This window comes from Ochotona curzoniae, unplaced genomic scaffold, assembly GCF_017591425.1.
Source record: "Ochotona curzoniae isolate NIBS_2020 unplaced genomic scaffold, NIBS_Ocur_1.0 patch341, whole genome shotgun sequence".
Lineage (NCBI taxonomy): Eukaryota > Metazoa > Chordata > Mammalia > Lagomorpha > Ochotonidae > Ochotona > Ochotona curzoniae.
In genome coordinates, this window is record NW_024466908.1 from 27491 (window position 1) to 50096 (window position 22606).

Here is a 22606-nt window from a genome sequence, read left to right on the forward strand (position 1 = left end):
GGAGCATGTTCCAAGGGTACTGCTTATTAGTTTCAATAGTTCTGAAATGCTGTTGATTTCATTGCTCCAAGGATGAGGAAATCCTTCCAAGGTCCATTGGCTGACACAGTCCACCTTAGAGTCTCCATTCTCCAGATACTTGCTGTCAAAGCTTGGCCAAGAGGGCTGTCCAGTTTCTTCTGCCCTCCATGGTACTACACAGCCTCTGCAGGCCTCAATGAACTGTGATGTCCCCCATGTGCATCTGGGCATAACGCTGAATGCACAGGCTTCAACAACCAACGAGGCCCAATTCTGACACATGCACTCCATGGTCAGATCACAGATCCTGTGATTTTTTTTTCCCCCTAGTTGGAGGTTTTTTTTTTAGTCCAGTGGTTCAGTGGGGGTCCTCAAAGAACCTTGCAAGAGGTTACCCCAGACCTGATTCCCGTGTGTACCAGCCAGCGCAGGGTCTGACTCAGACCTTCACCCACATTAGCCTTCACACACACTGGTGGTTGCAGTCATCTCATCAGTTCTGTCCCCAGCCCCATCTCATGTGCAAATAAAAGGATGCTGCAGCCCAGCCCAACCCTGAACACCCCACACATGGCTGTCAAAAATGCCAGCAGGAACTGCAGCCTCGTCGGAGTGGTCCCCAATAACCCTCCCCAGGCCTGTCCCCAGTCTTGGTTCCTACACGTGCTGGTATGGGTAGCAGACTGATCCAGTCTGTCCCAGCTTTTGAATACATCATTGAGTGCTGCAGCCTAGCTCAGTCCAACTGACCCTACTGTGCAGCCCACATTTATGTCCAGCCAAGACCTGGTTCTCATGCTCAGCAGTGGGAGCTGAAACTTATCAGAGAGGGAATGACCTGAGTGCTTGGGCCCCTGCCATCCATGTAGGAGACCCAGTTGGAGCTCCTGGCTCCTGGCTTCAGCCTAGCCCAGCCTCAGCCATTATGACCATTTAGGGAGTAAAGTAGTGGATGGAAGATCTGTCACTCTTTCTGTATCTTTCCCTTTACCCTCTAATTCTGCCTTTCCATATAAAGAAAAAAGAAGCAGAACAGCTGGGACTCAAATCTGCTGGCATTGGAGATGGCAGTTTAACTCCCTGTGTCACAACACTGGCTCCTCAAATGTCGTTTTTTTTTTTTTTTTTAAAGATTTGTTTTTATTTCAAAGACAGAATTACAGAGAGAAAGAGGGAAAAACAAACATCTTCTATCTGCTGGTCCGCTCCCCAAATGGCTGACATCCTGGAGCTTTTCTGAGTCGCCCACATGGGAGTGCATGGGCCCAAGGACTTAGGCCATCACCCACTGTTTTCACTGGTCCAGCAGGGAGCTTAACCAGAAACAGAGCTGCCAGCTTTGCCTGTCCTACCACAGCACCAGTACTCAAGTGTTCACTTTTCACTCCAGCTATTCATTATCTATAGTGTTGAATTTTTGAAACTGTGTAACAATAGATCAGTTTAGCTGAGAACATTTTTTATGAAAGAATATTTTGTAATAAGGGAGGAGGAGGTTAGCCTAAAGAGAAAACTGTTTCATTCATGAGATATTTGAATACAAAATGAAGTTTGAGCTAGGGTTAGTTGGTGGAGCTTCAAAATCAATGGTGTACAGGCTGGCATGTGGCGTAGTAAGGGAAGCCAGTGTGTGTCCCAGCTGTCCCACTCTGCTCCAGCTCCCTGCTTATGACTTGGGGAAGCAGTGCATGGGCCCCTGCACCCATGTGGGAGACTCAGAAGAAGCTCCTGGCTCTGGCCTCTGATCAGTTCAGCTCTGACCATTGCAACCATTTGGGGAGTCTAGCAGCAGACAGAAGACCCCTCTCACTGTCTCTCCTCTCTCTGCTACTGTGTCTTTCAGATAAAAATAAATCTTAAAAAAGTCAACAATGAAGAACATATATTTGATTTGAAAGACGATCTGTAAAATGGAGATAATAATATTACCTAGTTGTTATAAGTACTAAAAAGCACCTAAGTGCTTGGTATGAGTTCTTTTGTAAACCCGTATAAATCAGGGTGTTGTCTCTTACATGTAGTGGTGATTGCACAGACCTCATAGAAAGAGGTGTTTTCAGTGGGGGTAATGGTTGACCCAATCCTTCCTGTGCTTCACTTTTGATCCTTTTACCCATTGATGCCTACTATCAAAATCTGAAGTACTATGGGCAGGCATTGAGCACAGCAGCCGACTTGCTGCACATCACAGTACCCTGCTTCTTGGCGTTGGAGCCAGCTTCCAGCTAATGTGTACCCTGAGAGGCGGCAGATGATAGCTCAAGTATTTGGATTCTTGCCACCTCCATGAGATGAGTTCTGGCCTCCTTGCTTCGGCCTATCCAAGCCCTGGTTATTGTGGGCATTTGGAGACTGAACCAGCAGATGGAACAACTTTCTCTGTCTCTCTGCCTTTAAAAAGGAAAAAAAAGTTTTCAAAGTTAAAAAAAAATCTGACGTGCTGTCATGTATACTAATTAACATTATTTAAGATGTGTGGCATTTCATTCTGAGACATTAAAAAGGGAGGGACAGTTAATTCCTTTTTTTAAAATGTCATTTTCTGTGCCTAGGGGATATGAAATACACGTCACTTGCAGTGAATGTGTTAGTAAGTTTTTGTTAGCAGTGTGGCGTAATGAGCATATTAGCTACAGCAGCTCCACTGGCAGCCTGCAGTCTGTTTGTGAAATCCTTTAGAGCACAGACAATCTGGTGAAAAGTATCTGAGTAGTTGAAATGTATTGGAGATGGTTAGATTACATAGAACAAATAAAACAGAAAAACCTCTCCATCAAAAAGTAATGTTGCAACACTTAGAGCCTCAAGAAAAGTTGTTTTACCTGGGCTGTGACAGTGGTTTATACAGGAGTTTGCAGTTCTTTTGGTATTTTTGACTCATCATTTAAAGAATTTCTAGATATATTTACAGTTCATGAAACCATTTTTAAGTTATTATTTTATTTTGATAATCTTTACGTAGCTGATAAGGGCACAAATGATCAAGGGCTACAGGAAAGTGGATACATGAAATCATTTTTATGAAAATATTTTAAGAGTGCTGAGTTTCTGGGACAGGTGCTTGGTGTAGCGGTGGACCCCACCTTGGGATGCCCACATCACGTACTGGATTTCAGCTCCCAGTTCCACTGCCGTTTCTAGTTTCCTGCTAAGGTGCGTGCTGGGAGGCAGCAGTGAATGGCTCAGAACTGTCACTGCTCCATGTGGGAGGCCTGGATTGAGTTCTTGGCTTATGACTTCAGCCTGGCTCAGCTTTAATGCAGAGGAGTTGAACCAATGAAGGGGAACTCTTTGTCCATCTGTCCCTCTCTCTGCCTTTCAAATCAATATAGTCAATAACTATTAAAAGTTATGAGTTTATTGCTTTTAAATCCGTATATATGTTTATATTTTAATTATTTCTGTCTTGCACCTTCGATTAAAATGTTATCATGAAGAAATTTTTAAAAGATTTATTTATTCTGATTTATTTGTCTTTATTGTGAAGTCAGGATACACAAAGGAGGAACAACAAAGAGAAATGTCTTCCGTCTGATGATTCACTCCCCAAGTAACTACAACGCCACAGCTGAGCCTATCCGAAGCCAGGAGCCCAGGACTTCTTTCAGGACTCACACATGGGTGCAGGGTTCCAAGGCTTTGGACCATCCTTGACTGCTTTCCCAGGCCACAAGCAGGGAGCTGGATAGGAAGCAGGGCCGCTGGGATTAGAACCAGTGTCCATATGGGATCTTGGCGCGTTCAAGGCAAGGACTTTAACTGCTAGGCTACTTCACCAGGCCCTAACTATTTGTTTTATTGCAAAGTCAGATATTCAGAGAGGAAAAGAGACAGAGAGGAAATCTCCCATCTGTTGATTGACTCCCCTAGTAGATGCAATGGCCAGAGCTGCACAGATCTGAAGGACCCTGGAGTCTCTTCCAGGTCTCTCATGAAGATACAGGGTCCCAAGGCTTCGGCCATCCTGAACTGCTTTCCCAGGCCACGAGCAGGGAACTGGGTGGGAAGCGGGGCTGTCGGGATACGAACTAGCGCCCATATGGGATCTCAATGTGTGCAAGGCAAGGACTTTAGCCACTAGGCGACCGTGCTAGGCCTAAGAAAACTTTTTCTTTAAGCATATTTCTTGGAATGTGAGGTAATCAGTAAATTTTTATTGACGAGATGAATATATTCATAAGTGGAAATGTTCTGACTCTGGATGTCATTCATCCGTGACTTGGGCACGAATTTGTGTACAAATGTTCCTGTGATCAGCACTCATTGCCTTGCTCAGTTTCCTATCCCCTGCTTCGTGCACCTCTCATATATTTCTAATGTATGTCTTTAATTATGCATGTTTTTATAAAATATTTAATAATTTTTACATATTTTTAATTACAAAATTTTTCAGTACATCACACTATTGCAGAAATTAGCTATAGCATTCTGCCTGTAAAATGCTGTAAATCTTACTCTTTTTTTTTTTTTAACTATTTTAAGTAAACAGCACATGTTGAGGTGTATTTATGTTCGATGTAGATGTAGTTCCTTGCTCTGAACTGCAGCACATCCATTCCCATGGCAGTGGACACTAGACTACCAGTGATTGTCCTGTCCGTGTCCCTGATGGCCTGCCCACGAGTGGCCTGTCAGGCTGCTTAATGGTTGCATCAGTGCGCAACTCATGTCCCATTCCTGCAGCTTCCTCAACACTTGGCATTGTCTACATTCTAATTAATAGTGTATCATCTTAATTTTTATTGCAAATGGCTTGTGAGTTATTTCCTTTCTGTGAATTGCAGAAATTTTATTAGACATAGGTATGTATTTATAATTCTTCATTAATTTTGGACCATGCAAACAAATATCATCCTCTGGGGCATCATTTGTTAATTATGTCCGTAGTGTTCTTTATTAAACAGAAATGTTTGCTTTTTAAGTATCTTTTTTAAAAAATGTATTTATTTTTGTTGGAAAGGCTGATTTACAGAGAGAAGGATAGACAGAGCTAAAGATCTTCCATCTGCTGGTTCACTCCCCAAGTGGCTGCAATGGCCGGAGCTGAGCCAGTCCACAGCCAGAAACCAGGAGCTTCTTCCGGTTCTCCCACATGGGTGCAGGGTACCAAGACCTTGGACCATCATTCACTGCTTTTCCTGGCCCCAAGCAGGGAGCCTGATGGGAAGTGGAGCACTGGCGCTTGAAACTAGTGCCCATATTGGATCCCGGTGTGTTAGGCCGAGAATTTAGCCACTGAGCCATTGTGCCAGAGCCGAAATGTTTGATTTTGATGTAGTCAAATCCATAATTTTTTAGTTTTAATATGTCCATCATATGAATGGTTATATGACTTTGATCACGTAAAACATCTTTCCAAATTTCTTTCAGCTTTATGACTGAGATGGTGTGAAAGTGGAAGCTGGCATGTAGACAGAGATCTCCTACCTACTGATTTGCTCCTCCAAAAGTATGCAATAGCTCCTGGCTGAGGCTGACGCTGGGAAGCTGGAACTCAATCCTTCTTTCCTGTGGGTGACAGAAACCTATTGCTGAGCCATCACCACAGCCTCCAAGGTTGCACCAATAGGAAGCTGAAGTCAGGAACAGAGGCAGAGGTTAAACTCAGACTCTGCATTAGAGCTAGGCAAGATAACCCCACTATGCATTAAGTTTTTAATGTTTGTGGAACAGTCTATGATTACAGTGCAACATTTGGACCCAGCGTTATTTTTCCCTGTCCAAAAAGCCTGAATTCCTAAGACTCACTGCACTTCTGGCTGAATTTGATTTGTGGTAACATCTTACATTTCTAACTACACGGTGTCTGTCTCTGTCCCCTGTATGACTGGGCTATTTATCTCAGTTTCCAAATTGCACACAGTGGTTATTGTGGGCATGTTTATTATTGCTGACCCTATTCTCTCAGTGCCAATAGTACTGCCCAGTTATTGTGACACCCTGGTGTCCCCCATATTTCTTGGACATACCTTTTAGGCTATCGCACCAGGCCCCATTTGTTCTTTTATTTAAAAACTGGAGGAATTTCTGGTATGCTTTGTATGTTGTAAGATAGTAATATTTTCTAGGGCCCAGCGGTGTGGCCTAGTGGCAAAAGTCCTCGCCTTGAATGCACCGGGATCCCATATGGGCACCAGTTCTAATCCCGGCAGCACCACTTTCCATCCAGCTCCCTGCTTGTGGCCTGGGAAAGCAGTCGGGCATGGCCCAAGACTTTGGGACCTTGCAGCAGTGTGGGAAACCTGGAGGAGGTTCCTGGTTCCGGGCTTCAGATAGGCACAGCACCGACCATTGCGCTCACTTGGGGAGTGATTCATCGGACGGAAGATCTTCCTTTCTGTCTCTCCTCCTCTCTGTATATCTGACTTTATAATATAAATAAATAAATCTTTTAAAAATAAAATAAAATAAAAAAGATAGTAATATTTTCTCAGACTATAAACCAAATATTTTAAAACATACAACTTGAAAACTGTAGAATCTGTTGTAGTTTTTATTCTGTTCTGATTGGCTTCATTTATGCTGAAGAGCGTAGATTTGGTTTGGTTTAGTTTTAGCTCAGTTTAAGAAAAAATCTCCCCTATTCAGAGATCAATAAATTGTCAAAACATGTCAATATTATCCATTTTCCATGTTTATAGTTCCCCAGATGTTAGAAAACCAAATGTTTAAAATAGGCAATACCTATCTATGAAAACCCAACACTTGATCAACAAGTAAGTATAGTTGTAGCACTCATTAATTCTTAGTAGATGACATTAAACCTGATTAGCAAACTGTGTATGGTACAGAGCCCATTGTGCTATGAAAGGACAATGAAGTATGAATTTTAAAAAGACTTGGAGATAAAGAAAACCCCTTTTCCAGGCTGAGCTTTGGTATGGTCTAGAGAAAGTTGGGCAGCGGCCTGCTACTACTCAAGTGTGCCTGAGCGGCCTGCTACTACTGCTTCCTTCCGCTCTTCAGCACGGGATGAGTTCGTGCGACAAAGGATGCTCCTTGCCTGTGCCAACAGATGGACAATATTTGTGCTTTGTTTTCCTGAAGAACCAAAAAGGTGTTTATGGCCACAGTGCGATATGATCAAGTTGTTCTTTTGATTTTTGTTCAGCATCTGAATGAAAAAGAATTTAATTTTTCAAGTGATTGACATAGCCATCATGTCTGAACTTTTCCTAATAATGTGATATGTTAAAAATCTTTTTTCCAGGGCCGAGCACAGTAGCCTGGCAGCTAAAGTCCTTGCCTTGCACATCCTGGGATCCATATGGGCGCCAGTTCGAATAGCAGCAGTCCTGCTTCCTATCCAACTTCCTACTTGTCGCCTGGGAAAGCAGTTGAGGATGGCCCAAAGCCTTGGGACCCTGCACCAGCGTGGGAGACCTGAATGAAGTTTCTGGCTCCAGGCTTTGGATTGGCTCAGCTCTGGCAGTTGTAGTCATTTGGGGAGTGAATCATCAGACGGAAGATCTTCCTCTCTGTCTCTCCTACTTTCTGTATATCTGCCTTTCTAATAAAAAATAAATAAATCTTTTAAAAAATAAAAAAGCAAAAATATTTTTTCTAGCCTGATGTGATGACATAGTGCCTAATTTAGAATTTAGAACTAATTTAGAATTAAGCACTAGTGCCTATACAGAATTATATGATAAAATTCAAAACTTAAAATAAAAATTAGAAATAAATAAAAATAAAACTTTAAGAGTAAATAGATAAAAAAAAAGAAAGAAAGAAGAGCATCAGAGACTCAAACCCAGGCACTTGGATATGGAATGTGGGCATCTCAAATTGTGTCCTAACAGCTTTGCCAAAGTCCACCCCCAATATGTAACATTTTAAATTTGTAAGCTGTATTTTTAAAATATTAAAATTACATATATCTGTTTAATAATAAATCTCTAATTATTAGGCTGTAAGCACATTTTTTTAAGATTTATTTTTACTTTCTTTGGAAATGTAAATTTACAGAGACAAATATCTTCTTTCCTATGGTTCACTCCTCATGCAGACACAACATCCAGAGCTGAGCTGATCTGCAGCCAGGGACTAGGAGCTTCTTCCCAGACTTGCACGCAAGTGCAGGGTCCCAAGGCTTGGCCCATCCTCTGCTGCTTTCCCAGGCCACAGTTGGGGAGCTGGATGGAAAATGGAGCAACCAGGACACAAACTGGCATCTGTATGAGACCCTGGTGTGTGCAAGGCAAGGATTTTTCTACTGGGCCATCATGCCAGGCCCTGTCTGAACTATTTTCTATATTTTCCTAATATTAAAATAAGAGAACTTTTAAGTGGTGTCACCTGGTCGTTAGTTTTTCTTAAGCACAAAAACATATATTTGAATCTTAGTTCTGTACTTATTCTCTATAGAATTTACTTGTGCCTGTTCCTTGGCTGTAAAACGAAATAAAGATAATGTCTGCCTCATAGTTGTGAGGATTGAATGTGCTAATACATGGAGCAGCGCTTGGCTGGCACACGTGCAAGGCAGTGTAAGTGTTATTATCATCATTGCTATTATTGTTTGGCTGCATAAGTTGGGTAGGGCGTCCAGCATGAATTTTTCTCCTATTCACATCCCGAAAATTGCACTAACAGTAGGAAGATCAAGGAAGAAAAACAAATCTTTGTTGCCAGGCAATGTGTTAGTATTTTGTCTGCATTCTCATTTAATCCTTACTCCAATACTTGTGGTCAGTTAGAAAACCAAGTCAGAATTTAGTACAATCTGATACTAGAAAATACACTCTGGTGGTAACTGCTCTCTGTCACTCCACATCCCAAGCTGGAGTTCACCAGTTATACCAACAGGTAGGCTTAACATACGTTGTCCTGCCGGTTGGGGGCTTTATTGACCCTGTTATCCACATTTTTTGGTTCCTACTTATTATAGCGATTTCTTTTATGTATGTATAATTCCATTCTCTTCCCATTCAAATGTATATTTCAGTAATTTAAGCGGTAGATGTGGGACCTAGATGAAAAATATTTGTGTAATGCATATTAATTTTTAGATTTCGGCTAACTTACAATTTCCCAGTTTTCAAAATCACTGTTACAGTTATTATTTTCATCATACTTCAAAGTAAGAACTACTTCCTAGCATGTTAAGTCTAAATTCTATTTGGTCACATATCTTACTTCTTTACAGAACTAGATACTGTGATCTGGTTTGGGACATCATTCAAAGTTCTTAAAATAGCTTGGATTTAATGTAATTTAACTTTTGTGTTTTTTACAGCTTTAAAATTGAAACTAGAGACTTCTTTATAGAAAAGTAGAACATTTTGTGACTGTGAAATCCCCCTCCTGTGGTGCTAGCTTAGTTTTCCAAGGTTACCTAGGCTTGGGTTTCTTGATCTTGCAATCTCCTTTGCCTCCTGGGTCTGTGTTTTCTTTCCTTGTGCCACTGATTTGCATCACAGTGCAACCAAATATGAAACTTACATTTTTTTTTTCCCTTTTCTGATTTTCAGAAGGGATCTTTTTTTCTCACAGGGCATTTGTACATTTTTGTATACTGAACTGAAGAAAGGGGGGAGTAGAGGTGGGGTGGGCCTTGCTTTGCATTGATGCAAATAACTTCCATGTAAAGCGTCCCCATTCGTACAATGTTTCCAGACCTCCCTTGACCTGCGAGCTTCACCCCCACCTAATCCCAGCTTTGCTCTATTATACTAACTCTTCTTTTCTTCTCTCTTTTCCCTCTCCTCATCATTCTTCATCCCGTTCCTTTCAGAGATAAAACAACAAATTCTTCCCCTTATCTAAGGCAAAGCAATTTCCCTTTCTTGACAACCATTCTGGTGTCTTGACAGCCATTCTGCAGTGAACCACCCACTCCAAGAGGACTGGGCAGGAGAGTGGGGGGCCTGTCTCAAGGGAACACACTTTCACAAAGAGTTTCTTCCAAGAGGAATTCTTGTGTAAGTTGTTAGGATTATAAAACAGAGCGTTTTCCAACCTGTTCAATGGCAGCTGAAACTACCAATCTCAAGGTTTGTTAAGTCCTGCTTTTCTGCATAAAGTATCTGATACTTAGGAAAAAAGATTGATTTTGTAATTTATCCAAATAATCAACTAGCTATATTTGACTAATGTCTAATGTGCCGCGTGTAAAAGTAGATTGCCTACAGACTGCTTTTAAAGATGCATGCTCTTGTATAACGGTCATTGAACTCGCTCAGCACAGAGAATTCCCAGTGCCATCTTGCATTGTTATGTATTTCCCTTATTCAACTAGAATTTTACCTTTTGATACTCAAGTATTTTTGTTACAACGAATTTGTGAATTTGATATTTTAGGTTTTTTATGACTTTAGGATACATGCAAAGATCATTTGTAATCATTAAACCCTAAAATAAATGCATAGATGCATTTTTTGGAGAATAAACTTTTTTTCTAAGATTTATTTTGTTTTTATTGGAAAGGTGAATATACAGAGAGTAGAGACAGAGAGGAAGATCTTCTGTCTGATGATTCACTCCTCAAGCAGCCACAATGGCTGGAGCTGAGCCAATCTGAAGCCAGGAACCTCTTCCAGTCTCCCACGTGGGTGCAGGGTCCCAAAGCTTTGGGCTGTTCTCAACTGCTTTCCCAGGCCACAAGCAGAGAGCTGCATGGGAAGTAGGGCTTCTGGGATTAGAACCGGCACTCCTATGGGACCCCAGAATGTGCAAAGTGAGGACCTTAACCACTATGCCATCGTGCCAGGCCCTGAAGAATAAACTTTTAATACTTCCGTTTATGCATTAGTCTACTCATGGTAATTGAATCTTTGCTATTTGCTTCAAAACAACAATAAAGCTTTTTTTTTCTCCCCACATGTTTTACTTTTGCTTTGAGGACTTGCAAGGCACTTACTGCATTGTGATTTACTAATTATTTTCCGGATTTATATAGAAAATTCACAGACTTGTTTTTTTCTTGCCATGTATTAGCTCAAGCTTACAAATTGCTTCCCTTAGGTATTAGAGAAGAAGAAACCTAACAGATGGCTGTGGAGTAGAATGGAAGAAGACAGAAAAAACTTGTTTAATGGGTAAGAGATAAAACCACAATAAAATATTAATGGGAACTAGTCATAGGTAATGTTCTCTATGGCCGGGCTGTAATATCTTAGCCCTGTTCTGAACTTTTATCACCTACTTTTGTTTTACCCTTGTGAGCTTTTTGGTGTCATGAATTATGCTACGAAGGGAACACAACTGTTTTTATACGTGGAGACCAGCAAATGTGCTAAAACACATCTAGGAAGTGTCTGGAAGCTTGCTGGAGGTTGGCTAGAGACCCTGTCTGTCATGACCTGTGGAGAGGAATGCTCCACCCCGTTTTCTGCAAACACTCAGCTGCTTTCATGTTGGGTTCGCTGTGGGGATCCTGTTCATTTGAGCAAGTGCAGAGGTGGTAATCAAGCAGTTTCACAGGAACTCAAAGACTTAAGTTTATGAATTATAAAAAAAAGTTTAGTCATGGTAAATCCATATTCTTGTTCTCAGTAATTCAAACATTATGGAAAGCCAAAACTGTCTCCTTGAATCTTAGTCCCCCAGAGTCGATATGACATATATTTGTACAGCTGCCTTCTTTGCAAAGTGATGAAAAATGTGAACTTTGAAGCCAGGATGGATTTGATCAATCACTATCAATATCTGAGTGTGTTAGTCTCTCTATGGCCAATTCCTTGAAAATAAGGTAGGGACATTAAAATGCCTATCTTATATTGATGTTGAGAATTAATAATAGTAATGTTCTCAAATGTTAGCTATAATTTGCATATCTATCCCGGTTGGCATTTTCAAAAATCCATTCATAAAGGCAGCATGCCAGAAAGACAAGAAACAGAAAGAGAGGACAGAGCGATCGAGCCTTTGTCCACTTGTTCACACAGCTGGGCTTGGTCCAGGCTGAAGCCAGGAGCTAGAAACTCCATCCAGGTCTCTCACGTGGATAGTAGGAACCCAAGTTCTTAGGCCATTACCTGCTGCCTCCCGGGAACATTAGCAAGAAGCTGGATAGGAAGTGGAAAGGCAGGCTCTCTGATCAGACACTGCCATATAGGACATAGGTACCCCAAGCAGTGTTAACTCTGCACCCCAATAACCACTTCCTACTTAGCGGTTTTATGAACTGTCCACACATGAATCTTCCTTTGATACCATCTAAGAGTTAAACTGTCTCAAATAAGGTTAATCCTGGTGGCTGAAGGTTTTTTAAAAAAAGTTTTTCATGAAGGTCTTCTTTTTGGTTTTAAGCTCATTTTTCTCAAAAATTGTTCATGGTTGTGCCCAGTGCAATAGCCTAGTAACTAAAGTCCTTACCTTGCACACGCCAGGATCCCATATGGGCACTAGTTTGTATCCTGGCAGCTCTGCTTCCCATCCAGTTGCCTGCTTGTGGTCTGGGAAAGCAGTTGAGGATGGCCCAAAGCTTTGGGACCCTGCACCTGCGTGGGAGACCCAGAAGAAACTCTAGGCTCCAGACTGCAGATCAGTTCAGTTCTGGCCATTGTCGGAGTGAATCAGCAGACAGAAGATCTTTCCTTTTCTCTGTAATTCTGCCTTTCAAGTAAAAACAAAATGCATCTTTTAAAAAAAGTCAGCGCTTACTGAATATTTGTTGTGAGCCAGACAACATTTTAAGTGCTTTCTTCCTTGTTCCATTCCTGATCTCATTTCATCCTGTCATCTACTTATGAAATAAGTACCATTTTTTCTTTTTAAAGATTTATTTATTTGAAAGGCAGAGTTGCAGACTGGGGATGGGAGGGGAGAGAGAGAAAGCAAGAGAGAGTGAGAAAGCAAGATCTATTTTGAGGTCACTTCCCAAATGTCCACAATGGCCAAGGCTGGGCCTGACTGAAGCCACTTTGTGGGAGCTTTATCCAGTCTCCCAGTAGCACCACAGGAGACCAAGCACTCAGGGCTTCTCCCACTGCGTTCCTAGGCAGTCGCAGAGAGCTGCATTAAAGCTGGAACAGCCAGGACTCAAACCACCACTCATAAAGGATGTAGGCATTGAAGGTAGTGACTTGATGCACTGTGCCATAATACTAGCCCCCCTAATTTGTTTTTGCTTGTCTATGACAAAAACTTTATTATTTTTTTAAAGATTTATTTATTTTTATTGCAAAGTCAGAGAGGAGAAGAGACGGAAAAATCTCTCGTCCGATGATTCACTCGCCATGCAGCCGCAATGGCTGGTCCTGAGCCAATCCGCAGGAGCCAGGAGCTCTTCCAGGTCTCCCAAGCAGGTGCAGGGTCCCAGAGCTTTGGACTGTCCTTGACTGCTTTCCCAGGCCACAAGCAGGGAACTGGATGGAAAGCAGGGCCACTAGGATTAGAACCGGTGCCCATATGGGATCCTGGAGCGTGCAAGGCGAGGACTTTAACTACTATGCTCTCATGCTGGGCCCTGTGATAAAAAATTTAAAGTCATGTGTCTTAAGTCTGGGGAAAATGTGGATATGAAATGATTGTTCATGAATGTTTTTCCTGACTACGCTTAAATGAATGAACTGTTTTTGCTTCATTGTGAATCATAGGTAATAGATAGAAACTGCCTGATCTAAGGAACACCACATGCTTAGAAAGGACTAGAGTGGCCTGATGTGTAGATTACCACGTAGCTGCTATTCATAGTAGCATGCAGCCAGAAAGATTGAACTGCTCAGCAGTTTGGAACTGATTTGTAATTGGAAAATACTCTTTTTGGCCTGTTAAATAATATTTGAATGGCAGTCAGCAGAAACTTTAGCAAGAGAAGAAAAGCTAGGAGAAAGGTGACTTATGGGTCTCATAATTAGAATGTCATTTATAAGAGATGGTCTAAAAAGTAAATGTGCTTGAACAATTGACATTTACATAGGCACTGGGATGGCTTATAATATGTGATTTCTGTTCTGAGCCTGTCTTGTCAGAAGCATGGCTTTTCTTCAAACAGGAAGTCATTTCCTGTTTAAATAGGTAACTGCTTGAAAAAGGTCATAGAAAGCATTATCTTTTAATTCCATTTTCCATAAATTTTCAATGTCTTGTGGTGAAGTACAAATATTAAAGAACATTAAAGTTACGACAGGGTGGCATACGTTGCCACTCAGTAGCCCTGTATATCATGTTGGAGTGCCTGTTTGAGCCCTGAGTTCATTTCCAGTTCAGGTTCCTGCCAGTGTGCACTCTAAAAGGCAGCAGATGATGGCTCAAGTACTTAGATCCTTGCCACTTCTGCAGGAAACCAAGACTGAGTTCCTAGCTTCAGCCTGGTCCAGTCCTAGTAGTTGCAAGCATTGGGAGAATAAACCAGCAGAAGCTCTCCCTAACTTTCTGTGTGTCTGTATTTCAGTTTTTTTTTTTTAAGATTTATTTATTTTATTGAAAAGTCAGAGAGAAGGAGAGACAGACAGAAAGATCTGCGATCCACCGGTTCACTCCATAAGTGGCTGCAATGGCTAAAGTTGAGTCAACCCAAAGCCAGGAACCAGGAGCTGCTTCTGGGTTTCCCACACAGGTGTAGGGTACCAAGGCTTTGGGTTGTCCTCAATTTCTCTCCCAGTCATGAGCAGGGAACTGGATGGGAAGTGGAGCAGCCTGGATACAAACTAGCGTCCTTATGGGAATCCAGCACATGTGAGGCGAGAAAGTTAGCCACTAGGCTCCCACACCAGGCCTTCAAATACATTTTTTTTAAAGGTGTGGTACAGGTTGCAGCTTGAGACACCTTTATTCCTTAGCAGAGTTCATGTCCTGGCTGGCTGTGTGTTCCAGCTTCCTGTTAATACACATCTGAGAAGCAGTAAGTAATGTCTCCAGGACTCGGGTCTCTGCCACCTACTGAGGAGATCCAGATCCAGCTCCTGGCATCAACCTAGTGCGGCCCTGGTTGTTGCAGGCATTGGGGTACATATACATGGGAAGAAGGTCTCTTTTTTTTCCTCTGCCTTTCCAATAAAATGAAGATGAGGGCCCGGCGTGATGGCACAGTGGTTAAGGTCCTCGCCTTGCATGCCCAGGATCCCATATGGGCACCGGTTCTATCCCGGCAGCCCCGCTTCCCATCCAGCTCCCTGCCTGTGGCCTGGGAGGACAGTCAAGGATGGCGCAAAGCTTTGAGACCCAGAAGAGGCTCCTGGCTTCAGACCGGCATAGCATCAGCCGTTGCGCTCACTTGGGGAGTGAATCATCGGACGGAATATCTTCCTCTCTGTCTCTCCTCTCTGTATATCCACCTTTCCAATAAAAATAAAATAAATATTTTAAACAAATGAAGATGAACAAGTGAAGGTTTTTTAGAAAGGAAAATTCATAAACAACAAACGCATTGATGAGATGTCTTGGCTTTCCCATGTTAATAGCATGTGGTCAGTGATATTCTCCTGTCTTTTTTTTTAAGCACCCTCTTTTATTATCCCTTCTGTGTATTGATCAACTTTATGGGTCTTGGTGTGCATGCCTTTTTTTTTTTAATGCTTAGCTTCCTGTTTTACACTGCTGCAGGCATAGGCCTGCTGTACATATCTTTTAAAGCAATGTCTTGGAAAGGTAGTCCAGGGATCTTCAAGACCTTTTAGGGCTGATAACAAATTAAAATCATAGTATTGGGCCCGGCGCAGTGGCGCAAGTGGTTAAAGGTCCTCGCCTTGCACGCCCGGGATCCCATACGGGCGCCGGTTCTAATCCCGGCAGCCCCGCTTCCCTTCCAGCTCCCTGCCTGGGCCTGGGAAAGCAGTCGAGGACGGCCCAAAGTTTTGGGACCCTGCATCCACGTGGGAGACCCAGAAGAGGCTCCTGGCTTCGGATCGGCATAGCATCAGCCCGTTGCGCTCACTTGGGGAGTGAATCATCGGATGGAAGATCTTCCTCTCTGTCTCTCCTCTCTGTATATCCGCCTTTCCAATAAAAAAAAATAATAAAAATAAATCTTTAAAAAAATCATAGTATTTTCGTTATACTGAAAAGTTATTTGCCTTTTTCATCCTCATTTTCTCATGAATGTGGGATGAAGCTCACATAATGTGAACTACATAATGTGCAACTTACTGAATACAGAAGCAGATAGGAAAATCCACCTATTTTTCTTAACAGCGACATGAAAGATTTACATAGCTGTACAGTGAAGTTACTTTTTTCATTGAATTTGCCATGAGAAGCTCTGTGGGTTTTTTTTACATCAGAACATTAAAGCAACTGCTGCTGAGACCAGGAACCATGTTGCCTTCTCCCACTGATCTATACCAAACTTAGAAATGTTCCCCAGTTGGAAAAAGACCTTTCAGGAAAGCTTTTTGTATTGCAGCATGAATAGTAACTGAACGTCTACTGTATTCCAGTCCTGTTCTAGGGGCTGCAAACTAGGCAGTGAACAAAACAAGAGTAAATGTTCTCTGCCCTCTTGGAGCTCACCTTCCAGCCTCTATTCTAGCTTTCTAATCCTTTGCCTTTAGTCACTGCTCCTTTTGCGGGGGGAATGTTTCAGATCTGATAGCAGCTGTGGCTCTTAAATACTGACAGGTGTTTCTTAGTTTGGTGTGCCAAGGATGACATGACTTGAAATTTTGTGGTGTTTGATTATGGAGAAAGGCATGAATTGATTTTTCTTTTTCAAATATTGTATGAAAACCCCATGAATCAAGAAAGATGGACCTAGCCATTCATTATTGTTGTGGTTGATTTAATAATCTTACTTTGTCTTCAGGGTTAGTACCAGTTTCGTCAAGAAATTAAAAAAAAAAAAATTAAATACCAACTGATGTTAGGCTGTTGTTTTTTTTTTCTTAATTTGAAGAAAAATGTTCTCGCGTGCCTGAGCTTTGCCTGGTGAATTGCTCTCAAGACCCTGTAATTTGTTTAATAGGCTTTCATACAGAAAGAGATTACTTGGTTCATTAGATTGAGTCACTTAATAATGACTTGAAGGTTAACTCATACAGCCATCAGACTTCTACTCCCCAGCTAGGTGTCTGTCTTATCATTCACTTACTTCAACCATTTCTTAGTTCATACAATTGGAAATATGATTAGAATATTAATAGAAAAGGAAGCTGACATTCAAAATGTGAATGACCAAAAATTTTTTCTAATGATTATTTTCACCTTAAGATAGACTTTTAATAGAAGCTCTTTTAAAAAGACTTTTTTTTTTTTTTTAATTGGCTAACATTTTGACCTTCCCATCATTCAAGACAGGACAGAAGCTTTTTAATCAGAATAACCAAGTGGCTTTTGAGGATTCATTGTTACTGCCTGCCAGGCAACCTATTCTCACTGGGCCTAATAGACCAAAGACCAGAATGTCTTGAGTTCAGATAAAATCCTAGTCTTCCGTCGAGGGGGAGTTTGGCTTTAGGCTTAGGAGGGGGAACTATGAGGGATTCTACAAACTTACCTCTACTTTGAGAACCTCAAATTCCTGAGCCTTTCCAAGTTCTGAGGTTTTAGCCAGCTTGTATCTTGTTCATTTCTTCTTGATGTAGGTAACATTTACATTTTAGTGTGCTCTTACACAGTGATTTTAATTCTTTGATTTGTGTTACAGCTTCCAGAATTTTCATGAAACTTCTCTTTTGCTGTTGTCTCCCTTTTTCCCATTGTCTCTGTCTTTTGGAAATGTATGACTTTTTCTTTTAAACCCATTAATTGTGATTTGGTGGGAAGGGTTGAGAGGGAAAGGAAATGACTATGTATATTCCTTGTGTTTTACTGGTAGCCCAGAGTTTAATATTCATCGTTAAGCACAAGTACTATACCAAGAATTGTGTTAGATACTTAATCTTCCAATTCTACTGAGGTCTACAAGGTCATTCACATTAGTGGACTTTTTGAGCACTTTTTATATTCAAGGCATCATCATATAATGATCATGTCAACTCTGAGACATTTACATAATTATACTTGATTTAGTGAGTAAAGAAAGAAATTCAGAAAAGTTAAATAACACATTTAAAATCACACAACTAGTAAAAACTCATGCCAGATTTGAAATAAATACGTGTTCTTCTATACCATGCCTATCTCAGTTATCTGTTAGCTTTTTGGGTTTTCAGGTAAAGGAACAATACAGTATGGGATGAAAGGCTGCTTTTTGTGTAATACAATGACAAATTTTAAGATTTACTATAGAAAATAAGTAGAAGGTATCAAGATCAACTAGCAGTTGAAGTAGTAGTAAGGTGAGCATACAGTTAAGGGTGGGGGAAGAAACTGGGGGAAAGGGAAGGATAGCAGTAGAGATGGGAAGAGTCGTCAGACTCTGAGCCCTGGATCCCGTGCATGCCAGCAGGCAGTGGCCCTGCTTGCATTGTTTGCCCTCAGTCCTGGCCTTTGCCATGTGTGGCCAAGTGCTGCAGCCTGGCCTCAGCCTGCCTTCTCCCAGCCCCAACTCCCCAAGTCAGATAGGTTCAATTCCATGGAACAACCTGGCTTAGTCTATCACCACCCACACCTCTCTGTGTAAATCAGCGGGTGCTGTAGTCTAACAGAGGTGAGCCTATAAGTCTCTTACAGAATCTTCCCCCACATCTGGTTCTTTCATGTTGTGGTTGGTACTGTGCCTCAGATTGCCCATCAGCCTGCTGCAACACTCACAGGTGGTTATTGCGGCCTGCCCAGCCAGGCATGCCCCACCTCCAGCACCAGCACCAGCTTTTGTGTGCATCAGTGGGTGGTGGGTGATACTTTTTAGCCCAGCACAGGTCTTCCACGTGTGTGGGTGCCTTGATCTGACCCAAACATGCCCTCCAGTTTTCCCCCTCTAAGCCACTCTGTCTCAGCTCCCTCACCTACCTGTGAGTGCAGTGGCTGTTGCAGGGTGAAAGAGAGATCATGCCGGACAAGTCTAGGATGTATTAAAGAGTCTTTATTAACCAAGCTTGGTGATAACAGGGCCCACTAGAAATTAGCAAATGACAAGTCCATATGGCAATCCAGTCTGAATCAAAACCCCAAGAGGAACAAATGGTCATTACCCTGAAGTCCATCTGTTAAACTGAAGACCTATGTCCCAGCTTCCCCAGCAATAAAAATATCCTAACAGACATGCAGCGAACAACCTGGGCACACTTACAAAGCTGCAGACATTCACCTTTTCCTGGCTTCTCTGTCCACATTCCATTACTGCTAGGCCTCACCTCTCCTAGAACTCTTGAAAGTACACAAATTTAAAAAAAGCATCTTCGCATTTGCATCTTCATTGACTCACCCAAGCCGTGAACAAAAGGTGAGGAATACAGATATACTTGGGAGTATCTGTCCTCAGAGTCTGTTACAGAAGCCAGAGAGCAAGTGGGTACCAGGAAGGCCAGGAGTTGGAGTGCCAGAGCTACAGAAGCACAAAACCGAAAGAGAGCCCCTTCCTAACATAAGCGTTTATGGGGGCTTGGGAAGGATGTGGTTATGCAACAATGTCATACTGCTCTCTCAGGTTGCAGGTGATGATGGGTGAGTGTCATTTGACACACAGGTGGATCATGTAGGTGAGGGAGGCATGGATTCCAAGCTTGTGACCCTGAACTAGCTACCTAAGACCACAATAGAGGCTTGGTCTATGGAAGCCCCCCAAGGTCATTCTTCCTCTGTGAAACATGCCTTCAGCTACTCTCACTCCAGTACATCTCCAGACCCCCTTCCCTTTGCAAACTGCAGCACCCCTACCCCGACCTGGGTGCTGGGTAGTGTGCCTTACCTGGCATTCCCTGCCATCCTCACTTATCTCTTAAAAAAAAAAAAACTATGTTGGCACATTGCTGTAGTTATACAAATTTGACATTAACTAGTCCCAGAGTGCCTGCCAACCACTAGCTGATTTTCTCCCAGCAGTTTAACACTTTCCTAGATACAAGGAAACCTAGGCAGTTGCCTGTAGTTGGGGTGAGCCATTAGTTTTTGAAATATTTGTATATGGTATAAGCCAGTTTATATTAAATATTGTGTGTCTTTTTTTGAGAGATTTATTCTTTTACTTGAAGTCCGTTACAGAGAGGGTAAGAGAGAAAGAGCGGGCTTCCATCTAGTGTGTACTTCCCAGATGACCACAGCAGCCAGAACCAGGCCAGGCCAAACTCAGGAATTTGGAATGCCATTTGGGTCTCTCATGAGCATGCAGGATCCCCAGTACTTGGGCCATCTTCTGTTGGCTTTCCAGGCACATTAGCAGGGAGCTGGATTGGAAGTAGATTAGCCAGGACTCAAAATCAGTTACCTGTAGGGGATGTCAGTATTGCAGGTGACCCACTGAGTCACAACAGCCCCGATATTTTTCAAAATGCATAAAATATTACTGGAACTGTGAAGGATGCTTTATGAACAATAGTTACCTCTAGATGAACTACTATTTTGGAAAGCAGATGACCTAGGCTGTGCTAGTATATTTCTGGACCTTATCATGCCTGAAAGTATTCTGATCAAAAAGATTCTATTTTACAAAATTTCAGATTAAAAATTACTTTAAAAAAAAAAGGACTCAGGGGCCCGAAGAGGTAGCCTAGTGACTGAAGTCCTCACCTCGGACACGCCAGGATCCCATCTTGGCACTGGTTTGTGTCCTGGCAGCCTTTGTCTCTCCTCTTTGTATATCAGACTTTCCAATCAGAATAAAATAAAAATCTTTAAAACAAAAGGATTTATTTATTTTTATTGGAAAGGCAGAGGAGAAACAGAAAAATCTTCCATCCGTTGGTTCATTTCGCAAGTGACCACGACAACCAGAGCTAAGCCAATCCAGAGCCAGGAGCTTTTTCCCAGTCTCCCACGTGAGTGCAGGGTCTTAAGACCATCCTCTACTGCTTTTCCAGGTCACAAGCAGGGAGCTGGAAGGGAAGGGAAGCAACTGGGACACGAACTGGCACCCATACGGGGTCCCAGTGCATGCAAGGTGAGGATTTAATCACTGAGCCATTGCTGCTTGAGTCAAGTGGCCACTGAAGGGGGGAAAGCAGCAGATGGAAGATCTTCCTGTCTCTCCTTCTCTCTATAAATCTGGTTTTCCAATAAAAATAAATATTTTTTAAAATTTATTTTTATTGGAAAGGCATATGTACAGAGAAGAGGAGAGACAGAGAGGAAGATCTTTCTGATGGTTCACTCCCCAAGCAGCAGCAACAGCTGGAGCTAAGCCAATCTGAAGCCAGAAGCCAGGAGCCTTTTCCAGGTCTCCCATGCAATTGCAGGATTCCAAGGCTTTAGGCCATCCTCAACTGGTTTTCCAGGCTACAAGCAGGGAGCTGGATGGGAAGCAGGGCTGCCGGGATTAGACCGGTGCCCATATGAGATCTTGGTGTGTGCAAGGCGAGGTCTTTAGCCACTAGGCTACTGTGCCAGGCATGCAAATCTCTCTTTTATGACAACTTTGGGGAAGAGGTAAGACTGATTACCCCCATTATGAAAGATGAAAGTCTCCCATTTTAGGATGATTTTGGTTCTGCAGGCTCTCCTGAGACAGACTGTTCAGCAATTGGGAAAATATCTGAGTGATGGGACAGCAGTGCAAAGGTAGATATGGATGAAGCCGTGAGGAACCTGAAAACTGCTCCCTCACACGCATTACTGTTGTGCGTACTAAGACACGCACATCCCATTTGCATTTTGCCCTTATCCTCAGTCTGAGATGCCTGCTACTTTCCTGATTAATGTGAAAGTTGTTGAACAGGAGACCAAGCTGCTTCTACTGAGAGGTTATGACTGAACTAAACAGCATTGCTGGGATTCATTTGTTCACCAAATTCTCTCTTACTGACACACCAGGAAATCTCTGCGATGCCTGGGGTATAAAAATGATAGTAATGGGCCCGGCGGCGTGGCCTAGCGGCTAAAGTCCTCGCCTTGAAAGCCCCGGGATCCCATATGGGTGCCGGTTCTAATCCTGGCGGCCCTGCTTCCCATCCAGCTCCCTGCCTGTGACCTGGGAAAGCAGTGGAGGATGGCCCAAAGCTTTGGGACCCTGCACCAAAGTGGGAGACCTGGAGGAAGTTCCTGGTTCCTGGCTTCGGATCGGCGCAGCACCGGCCATTGCGGCTCACTTGGGGAGTGAATTATCGGATGGAAGATCTTCCTCTCTGTCTCTCCTCCTCTCTGTATATCTGACTTTGTAATAAAAATGAATAAATCTTTTTTTAAAAAATGATATTAATATGGTCTCAAAGACCTCAGAGTGGAATCAAGTGGATTAGGATACTAGGGAATTTAGTTAGACATGCCACAATGCTGGGTGTGAAAAAGATATAGGTATACCAATGAGGAGTCCTTCATGCTATAGGTTAACTTCTGAATTGTGGCCTTTTTCGTTCACTGTTGAACATTGTGTGTCACAAGCCCTTCCTCCTCTGTCTTCTCAGCCCTCCAGGCCCATCTCCACAGGTCCCTGCTTGCATTTCTCATTTTTCCTGGCATTCAGTAGATTCTCATAACTGGAAGGGAACAGCTACCAGGTCAGTTAGCAGAAGGAAAACAATAAAAACAAATTCATATATGGTTTATTTTCTGGTATCTTAGAATTAAAATTAATACTGCTGTTACAATAATAGAACTACATTTATGTAAGTAATATTAAAAATACACTGGCTTTTATTCTGTCGAACACTATTTCTGAGATTATTTCTGG

General features: G+C 42.3%; 1 protein-coding gene across 1 annotated transcript in view; it reads left to right on the plus strand.

Annotated features, from left to right (window-relative positions):
• LOC121167160 (mediator of RNA polymerase II transcription subunit 20-like) overlaps window positions 1-11067 on the plus strand; it is a 37575-nt gene extending 26508 nt beyond the window's left edge. The window contains exon 3 of the transcript XR_005885557.1: window positions 10987-11067. The gene's annotated coding sequence lies outside the window, so the exon portion shown is untranslated. The remainder of the gene's footprint in view (window positions 1-10986) is intronic.
• The last annotated feature ends 11539 nt before the right edge of the window (window positions 11068-22606 follow it).